This window comes from Harpia harpyja, chromosome 15, assembly GCF_026419915.1.
Source record: "Harpia harpyja isolate bHarHar1 chromosome 15, bHarHar1 primary haplotype, whole genome shotgun sequence".
Classification (NCBI taxonomy): Eukaryota; Metazoa; Chordata; class Aves; order Accipitriformes; family Accipitridae; genus Harpia; species Harpia harpyja.
The window spans coordinates 9,967,106-9,975,966 of NC_068954.1; the positions used below are offsets into that span (position 1 = coordinate 9,967,106).

Consider the following 8,861-nt stretch of genomic DNA (forward strand, 5'->3'; position numbering starts at 1 on the left):
TAAAAATAATTAATATTACCATGGATTTCCTCCAGACTTCTTCCCTATCATGAATATAGAGCAGTATGTTCCCTTAGGAAGAGAAAATTGCAAAGTTTTCTGTGTTAACCACAAAGTAACTTACTTTCATCATCCAGTGATCCAGTAGGTCATGTCTTGAATTCTAAGGGTTGGAGAGACTGGCAGATCTCAATAGTTTTCCACTGAACAGCTTCATGGAATAGTTTCTCAAATGTGGGATACCTTCCCCAAATGTCCCCCAAATTTGTGTTACGGTGTCTTAATTCTCTGGAAGAACCACCTAGAGCCAAAAACTTAGATAATTTATAGACTATAAAATAGACATATGAATGTGTAGAAACACACAAAAATACATAGAAATATGCCTTGTCATACCCAAGTCTCAATTTATTTTTACATATATGATCCTACAATCTGGAATAGAAGAAAATCTCCACACTAGAAAGATTCTGGCTTTTCTCTCAGAGTGTATTTTTAATTGTATTTTTTTAGTTTGAACATAGGGTTACAAGATTGGAAAACTACCCAGTATTGAAATTCAGATCTAATTGTCTACTAAAATGTTTTATCTACATGAACAGGAAATAGCTGCATTGCTTGCAAAAGGTAGGAGCAATTTAAAAATCTTCAGCCTTTTTATATCACATATCACAGAGCAGCAGCTGGATGGAAAAACAGAAAAACAGAAAAAAAAAGAAGTAAAGATGAAGAATGCAAATACATCTACAAATTAAAACCAAGATTTTTTTCAACAGAAGTTATTGTTCATGAAACAGGGAGATTGGTGTCTGTTTTAACATGTGAGGGTCAGAACCTCCAGAAGTATCAGATAATTTAACTCCAGTAAAGTAAAAATGCAGCAACTGAATATCTGCCCTTGGGATTTCATATGCAGAATTTGTTTATTATTTTCCTTTATGTGAAATAAAATTAGCATAGACTACTTTTTGCCCTTTGTGTATGTGTGCTGGTTTTGGCTGGGATAGAGTTAATTTTCTTCACAGTAGCTAGTGTGGGGCTATGTTTTGGATTTGTGCTGAAAACAGTGTTGATAACACAGGGATGTTTTTGTTCCTGCTGAGCAGTGCTCACACAGCGTCAAGGCCTTTTCTGCTTCTCACCCCACCCCACCAGCGAGGAGGCTGGGGGGGGCACAAGAAGCTGGGAGGGGACACAGCCGGGACAGCTGACCCCGACTGACCAAAGGGATAGTCCAGACCATACGACGTCATGCTCAGCATATAAAGCTGAGCGAAGAGAAAGGAAGGGGGGGACATGTGGAGTGATGGCGTTTGTCTTCCCAAGTCACCGTTAGGCATGCTGGAGCCCTGCTTTCCTGGAGATGGCTGAACACCTGCCTGCCGATGGGAAGTGGGGAATGAATTCCTTGTTTTGCTTTGCTTGCTCATGTGGCTTTTGCTTTACTGATTAAGCTGTCTTTACCTCAACCCACGAGTCACTTCTACTCTTCTGATTCTCTACCCCATCGCACTGAGGGGGGAGTGAGAGAGCAGCTGTGTGGTGCTGAGTTGCTGGCTGGGGTTAAACCACGACAGTATGAAAAAATGTGTAGTGCTTTCCATTGTTGAGCACTGGTACTTGTCCCCAGGTTTTACCCAAGTGTTCGAATGCTTAAAAAGTTCTAACATCATAAGGGACTACTGAATGAGGTTTTGCTTTGCTCAGTCAGCATCTGCCTATATATATATATATACAGATTAAGGTCTTACTGGTACCAAGTCACAGTTACCACATCTGTGCTCGTTTTATTTCCATTAACTTATTTCCAAGTTTTTCTGTCAGTCAAGATTAGCACAATATAATCTAGGAAGATTCAAGTATGACATATTTTTAAATTACTTAGCATCATTGTTTAGCCTATTACACAGTGTATTAGGTTTTGATTTTGATTAAAAAAATTTGAGTTTTCATGTTAACTCTGCTACTTACTTGCTTTTTGAATCTGGGCAAGTCACTTTATCTCAATCTTCTCTTATTGCTGTGTCTTGAGTGAGGATTGCTGAATGTCCCCAACAGCTTCTAGTGTCACTGTCGTCAGAGCAACAGTAATAGCAAACAGCACTGCGTTATAAAAAATACCTCAGAAAAGCGGAAGCGAGAATTTATATATTGCAGTTTCAAAAATTTAGACAATTGACAAACATTTCCCTTGTCTCTGCAACCCTGCAGCTTTGCAAAGCAGGCTAGAATATGTTTCAAAGACAAACGAAACAAAACAAAACAAAAAATCCTCACATATATTAAAATGTGACAAGGTAATATTACTAAAATGTTAGGTATGTTAGGTATCAACAGAAAAGGAAATTATAGTCTTTCTGATTGAAGCAGCCTCTCACAGGGTCATCTAAAGATTTCAAAACAATGAAGACAAGTGCCAGAATGTTTTGAATTCATCTTGACTGTGTTAGCAATGATAGCAGATGATCTCACTTCCAAAGTCAGAAATAAAACCAATTGGCTGCAAAGGCATTTGCTTTTTCATATTTTTTTCTTTTTCATCTACCTACTTCTTGTCCTTCACCTTGCTGTGTCTCATTGATGAACAATGTAAGCCTGAAAAAAAAAGTTCTGCGTTCTTTATTCACATACTTTGTTTCCTTTAAGATACAGATTCTTTACAGCCGGAGATAAGGATATTGCAGACTTCAGCTTCATAGGAACAGATGTTATGTTTTGATACTGTTTTATCATGACCTGCATTTCTTTAACAGCACCTCCAAACTGCACTCCATATTTACTTCCTTTCTTTCCCATGAGCAAATACGGACCTTGGATGAGCTTGAGGGAGGAACACAGCTTTGCGATGGTTGAGCTGGAAAGCTGTGACTGTGTACGGCACTGCTTACATAAACTCATCTCACCTGGGACATCATCTTACTGAGCAGTGTGATGTAAGGAGAAAGGGACCAGAGGAAGAGCTACGTGCAAGAAAAGATGGAATTTGTCTGGTCACACGATGGAGAAAGGGCAGCGATGCTGCTCTGCACACCTTCCCTGCTACGGGAGATCTGCTGAGCGTGGGCTCCCAGGAGGACGCCCAGGTCAGACCGTCCTGATGCGGGTGAGGCGCCGCGGAGCCGAGCTGTGGGCGCACGGGCTGTAGGCACTGCCCGCAACAAGAGACCATGAACCGAGAGCCAAACGGGCAGACGTGCTGTGAGGAGCTTGGCAGGCCTGTTCAAGGTCCCAGCCAACACGTGCCAGTTCAGCTGCCTGTAAGACCCTGTTGTGAATTTTCTAGGCCAAATGGAAGAGTCAGAGGCCCAGACCGTAGCCCATAAAAGGGGAAAGACGCTGGGGAACCCTTAGGGGCTTTCTGTTATTGCAACTGATACAAATGTCCTGGTGTTAGTTGCAGCCACTGGTGGGATGAACGCTAACAAAATTGCATGTTTCTTTTTCAAGCTCATGGCAGTAAATGGGTGGAAGGGAGATTTCTGCTTGCTCTGCTGGCTCCTCAGGGAACCATAGAGATCATCCCAATAGGCAAGAGATCAGCACCATTTGTTACTCCTGTATAAGGCCTGCCAATGACATATCCAGCATATCTAAGCTTCACTCAGCCTTCAAAATTCTGTATGTTACTCATCCAGCACCACTCATTTAACAGCACACATTATCCAACCCTTTAGGGGGTGCCACATTTTGGCATCAATAGGACCCCTAATTGTTTGGACCAGCCAGTTAAAATCCCCATATAGTCTGCTGCCCCTTTCGTGATGTTTAGGCACCACTCAAAAATCAGCGGTGACAAGAGAGAAAACTGAGCTTTTTTCTTTTTTTTTCTTTTTTAATACACAACTCAGTGTAGGTCACTGATTACTGAAAACCATAAGCTTACCATTCTTGGAAGTTTAACAGTGGAATTAGCATAGTCTAATGACTATCTCTCATTATTAAACTCACTTGCACGAGATACAATAGCAACTTTCTCCCTCTGGTTTCCCACTAATGTGCCAATGTAATGCAATGTAATGAATGGAGAAAAGTTTACCTTCATGCATTCTTTTTTCTTTTTTTTAAGCCCAAAAGTTTTATCCTTCTAGTTCAAATTGTCAGCTGAATTCATTCAGTGATGATCAGAGCATGAGCAACATTATGTGCCTATTAGTGATGTCCTCTGCTTCTCTCATCCACCTAATCTTTAGATGACATTCATTGATGTAATTACACCAGAGACTGGAATGACATGGGTATATTTCAGCAGGATCCACCCTACTGAATACACTTGAAGATGGGAGTTTTCAGCTAAGATGTGATGTCAAAGAACAGAAGGCACTTTTTTTAAACTGGCATTGAAAATTCCCTTAAATAATGGGACTCCCAGTGTAACATTCATTTGTATTAGAAAAGGACTCTAATTTAATCAAGCCATATCTAAATCCCTACCTGAATCTTGCATCTAATTATGCTTTAGAATAAATTTTTGTATTCCCCTTACCCCACCCCCACTTAGGATTCAGGCAGAAAATAATGAGCTTTAGCAGCAGGTAGGTGTTTAAACCTCTTCTGATCTTGAAGAGGTAGAAACAGAACAAATGAGACCCTCTGTCATTGAGCTCTGATACGTGCAGCAGCCCAAGCAGGGCTCTGGGCAAGGGATTGTTTCTATACACTTGATTTGCAGAGCATGACACATGCAGGAGCACCTACTCTTTCCACATTTGTTTGCCTGATTTTGATGAAACACACAATGAAATGGCACATCTAAGGAAAGATAAAGCTTTGCCCATGGTGGTTTTGCACCTAAGCCAGCTGTAGCAAATCATATCCTATCAAAGACATCACGGACAGCAACGAAGGCAGCAGCAAATGCCATGAGCTAAAGATGTCAGCACAGACCATTCAGAGCTTGAACCAAAGCCCACTGGAGACTTTCACGTCACAGCTAAAGGCTTTGGATTGCCCTGCTGAACACAGAACTTGTAAGGATTTTTCCTTCATCTGGCTCCCATCTTTTCCCAGCTGACAACACCCTAAGAGGAGAAGTACATTCTCAGGAAGAGGAGATCATGTTGTGAGAGACTGAATTGTTATCTCGAGCTGTTTGTCTCAAAGATTGTTAGGTGTGAGAGACTGGACTGTCATCTCAAGCCATTCATCTCAAGTATTGTTTGACATGAGAGACTGAATTGTGAACTATTTATCTTGAGCCCTTTGTCTCTGGGATAGCCTGTCTAAGCAGGACATTCCTCCGTCCATAAGGACGATTACTAGGCCACTGAGGCATCCAGGAGAGGAAACGGGCTGAAGCCAACAAGCATGTAAGAATGTGGAGGCTTCCATTCTCATGGAAACTGTAGTCTTTGAGATAAGATACTGGTTTCTGGTGTTGATCACGTGAAGGTTATGTGATAGATGAAACCTGCAGCGTGTGAACAGTACATGAACAATACGTATGTGCATACATCATTGAAATATGCCCTATAAAAAAACGTGTAGACAAGCCGTGGTGTGCACCCACCACTGAAGAACTGAAGACTGAGGACCAACGGGACGCTGCTGGATCCATGGTGGTGACTATCCTTGCAACTCTATCCCGACTGCTTGCTTGATTTCTGCCTTTTCTTCCATTCTATCCTACCACTACTATTTTCTATTTTTGATACTTTTGATAATAAAAACTCTTTTGGGTATATGGCATTTGACCTCATTTGTGTCTTAATCTCACTCTTGGGATCATACCGAAACCTTCCCCAACATTGGATTGAGACACATGTGCTACAGCTACTTCCAGCTATGAAAGAATACATTATAATCAAGCATTTTAGAACCACAAGATTTTAACATTCATTTTATTCAGATCTTTCCCATTATAGGGGGTATTGCCATTTTTAGATTCATCCTGGCCATACCCAATATCCCATACCAGTTCTTAGAAAAATCTGTTTTTCAGAGAAAAAGGTATCGTGGGCCTTCAAACAGTTCCTTAATGACCATCACCTTGGTGCACACATCTTCATGTGGTATTTTAAAAGTCAGTTTCAGAAAAATCTGTACTGATACAATGCCTGTTTAGCAAAGTTTTTAAAATATTATGTGATCACTATGTATTCTTTGCTAGTAGAGAAAAAACAAGAAGCACATCACTCAAGAAAGCTTAAAATTTCAGTAAAGTTTCTTCATTTCAAACATAAGCTAGCAAAGGAGTGAAAACAACTGGATGCACCTTTAACCTGTGATAAATGTAGGCAATTTTGACTCCATCTATGCCATACTGAAAGAGGGCTGAGCTAAGTTACCTTACCTTGCATTTGCCAAGGGCTAACATCAAGATCTTCGGGAGGGACAACAGCTCAGCTGGCCCTCCATAAACTGCTGAGCTGGAGAAATATATCTGTGGTTTGAGCCTTCATTTGCCTTGTGCTGAGAATCTTAAGGATGAGGATAGATAGCAAGATTTAGGTGTTAAATAACTTTCTTGGAAAGATAAAACATGCAGTTCAACAACATCAGCTGAATAATAAGCACAAAGGGCTTGTAATGGCAAGGGGTAATCTGGTTGGGACAGGGCCAAAAATACATCAATATGGTTAATGCACAAAAAATTACAAGAAAAAACAGCCAAGACTGGGAAACTGCTGAGACAAATACAATTAAAATAGACACCCCGCATTTAATGGGACTAACTCTTATGAAAATACATTTCCACATGTCTTGTGGCAACTTTTCTGGAGAAAAACACTACCTAATTTTTCACATAGGAAAGAAATCTGGAATCCAGCCTTTTGCAGAGTTCATGCTCCTATTTTTAAACCTCATTTTGGTTCAGATTTCCTCCATTTTAGTAGGTTAGAAGTTTGCATTTCTAGCTAACATTCTGGACTTTTACCTTTGCAGTGAACGGTCTTTGGCAAATGTGATATAAATAACAGCAAAATCCCTCTTGGCAGCACATCCCTTCTTTATATTCACTGGACCTGGCTACCATCACTAACACCTTTGGAAGAGAGGCACTTTACCTCTGAACACAATGAGGTCTGATCTTCACACCAGTTTTAAGTAGGCTTAATGCCCTGTGCACTCTTAATTTTTAACAGATAGATTTTCTACCTACCCACACTTCACCTTTTCAGTGCTGTCATTCCCTACAAAGCAGCTGCCAGATGTAAACCCATGGGTGGTTTTGTGTTAGTCATAGACAAAACAATTCCTTGTACTGGTGTGTTGACTATCCATCCAAAGCATTTTGACACCCTCCAGGATGAAAGATGTGATGTAATATGATTATCATGACTGTACCATCCATCCCTGCTGAAAGTGTCTGACGGATCCTTCATTATCTTGATACCTGAAGGTGTTTGGTTTTGCTATTTTAATTATTCTCTTGGCTTCAGTTTCTTCCTTTAGATGTCTTTGCTATCCATACATGTGGCCTTTTTAAGTGGTTTCTGTTACAGGGAGAAGGTAAAGAAACAGGGAAACCTTATGACCAACACTGCATGCGCTTGAAGTTAATAGTACACCTTAATCACTTCTGGGAAGAAGAAAAAAAAAAGAAAAGAGGAGAGGAATCATAAAATCATAGAATCATAGGATCGTTTAGGTTGGAAAAGACCTTCAAGATCATCAAGTCCAACTGCTAACCTAACACTGCCAAGTCCACCACTCAACCATGGCCCTAAGCACCACATCTACACATCTTTTAAATACCTCCAGGGATGGTGACTCAACCACTTCCCTGGGCAGCCTGCTCCAATGCTTGACAACCCTCTCAGTGAAGAAAGGTTTCCTAATATCCAATCTAAACCTCTCCTGGCACAACTTGAGGCCATCTCCTCTTGTCCTAGCGCCTGTTACTTGGGAGAAGAGACCGACCCCCACCTCGCTACAACCTCCTTTCAGGTAGTTGTAGAGAGCGATCAGGTCTCCCCTCAGCCTCCTTTTCTCCAGGCTAAACAAACCCAGTTCCCTCAGCCGCTCCTCATAAGACTTGTGCTCCAGGCCCTTCACCAGCTTCGTTGCCCTTCTCTGGACACGCTCCAGCAACTCAATGTCTTTCCTGTAGTGAGGGGCCCAAAACTGAACAGAGTAGTCGAGATGCAGCCTCACCAGTGCTGAGTACAGGGGGACGATCACCTCCCTGCTCCTGCTGGCCACCCTATTTCTGATACAGGCCAGGATGCTATCGGCTTTCCTGCCCACCTGGGCACACTGCTGGCTCATATTCAGCCGGCTGTCAACCAGCACCCCCAGGTCCTTTTCCACCAGGCAGCTTTCCAGCCACTCTTCCCCAAGCCTGTAGCACTGCATGGGGTTTTTTTGTCCCAAGTGCAGCACCTGGCACTGAGCCTTGTTGAACCTCATACAGTTGGCCTCAGCCCATCGATCCAGCCTGTCCAGATCTCTTTGTAGAGCCTCCCTACCCTCCAGCAGATCGACCCTGCCTCCCAACTTGGTGTCATCTGCAAACTTGCTGAGGGTGCACTCAATCCCCTCATCCAAATCATCAATAAAGATATTAAACAGAACTGGCCCCAATACTGAGCCCTGGGGGACACCACTTGTGACCGGCCACCAACTGGATTTCACCCCATTCACCACAACCCTTTGGGCCTGGCCATCCAGCCAGTTTTTTACCCAGCAAAGAGTACACCCATCCAAGCCATGAGCAGCCAGTTTCTCCAGGAAAATGCTGTGGGAAACGGTGTCAAAGGCTTTACTAAAGTCTATGTAGACAACATCCACAGCCTTTCCCTCATCCACTAAGCGGGTCACCTTGTCATAGAAGGAGTTCAGGTTAGTCAAGCAGGACCTGCCTTTCATAAACCCATGCTGGCTGGGCCTGATCACTTCATTGTCATGTACGTGCCACGTGA

At 42.2% G+C, this 8,861-nt stretch overlaps 1 long non-coding RNA gene across 1 annotated transcript; it reads right to left on the reverse strand.

Moving 5' to 3' along the window:
* Window positions 1–6,403, reverse strand: LOC128152066 (uncharacterized). The gene is made up of 3 exons (XR_008238526.1): window positions 6,290–6,403; window positions 1,972–2,103; window positions 1–301 (listed from the first exon to the last, which is right to left on the reverse strand). It is a non-coding gene; the product is annotated as an uncharacterized LOC128152066 (long non-coding RNA).
* Between the last annotated feature and the right edge of the window lie 2,458 nt (window positions 6,404–8,861).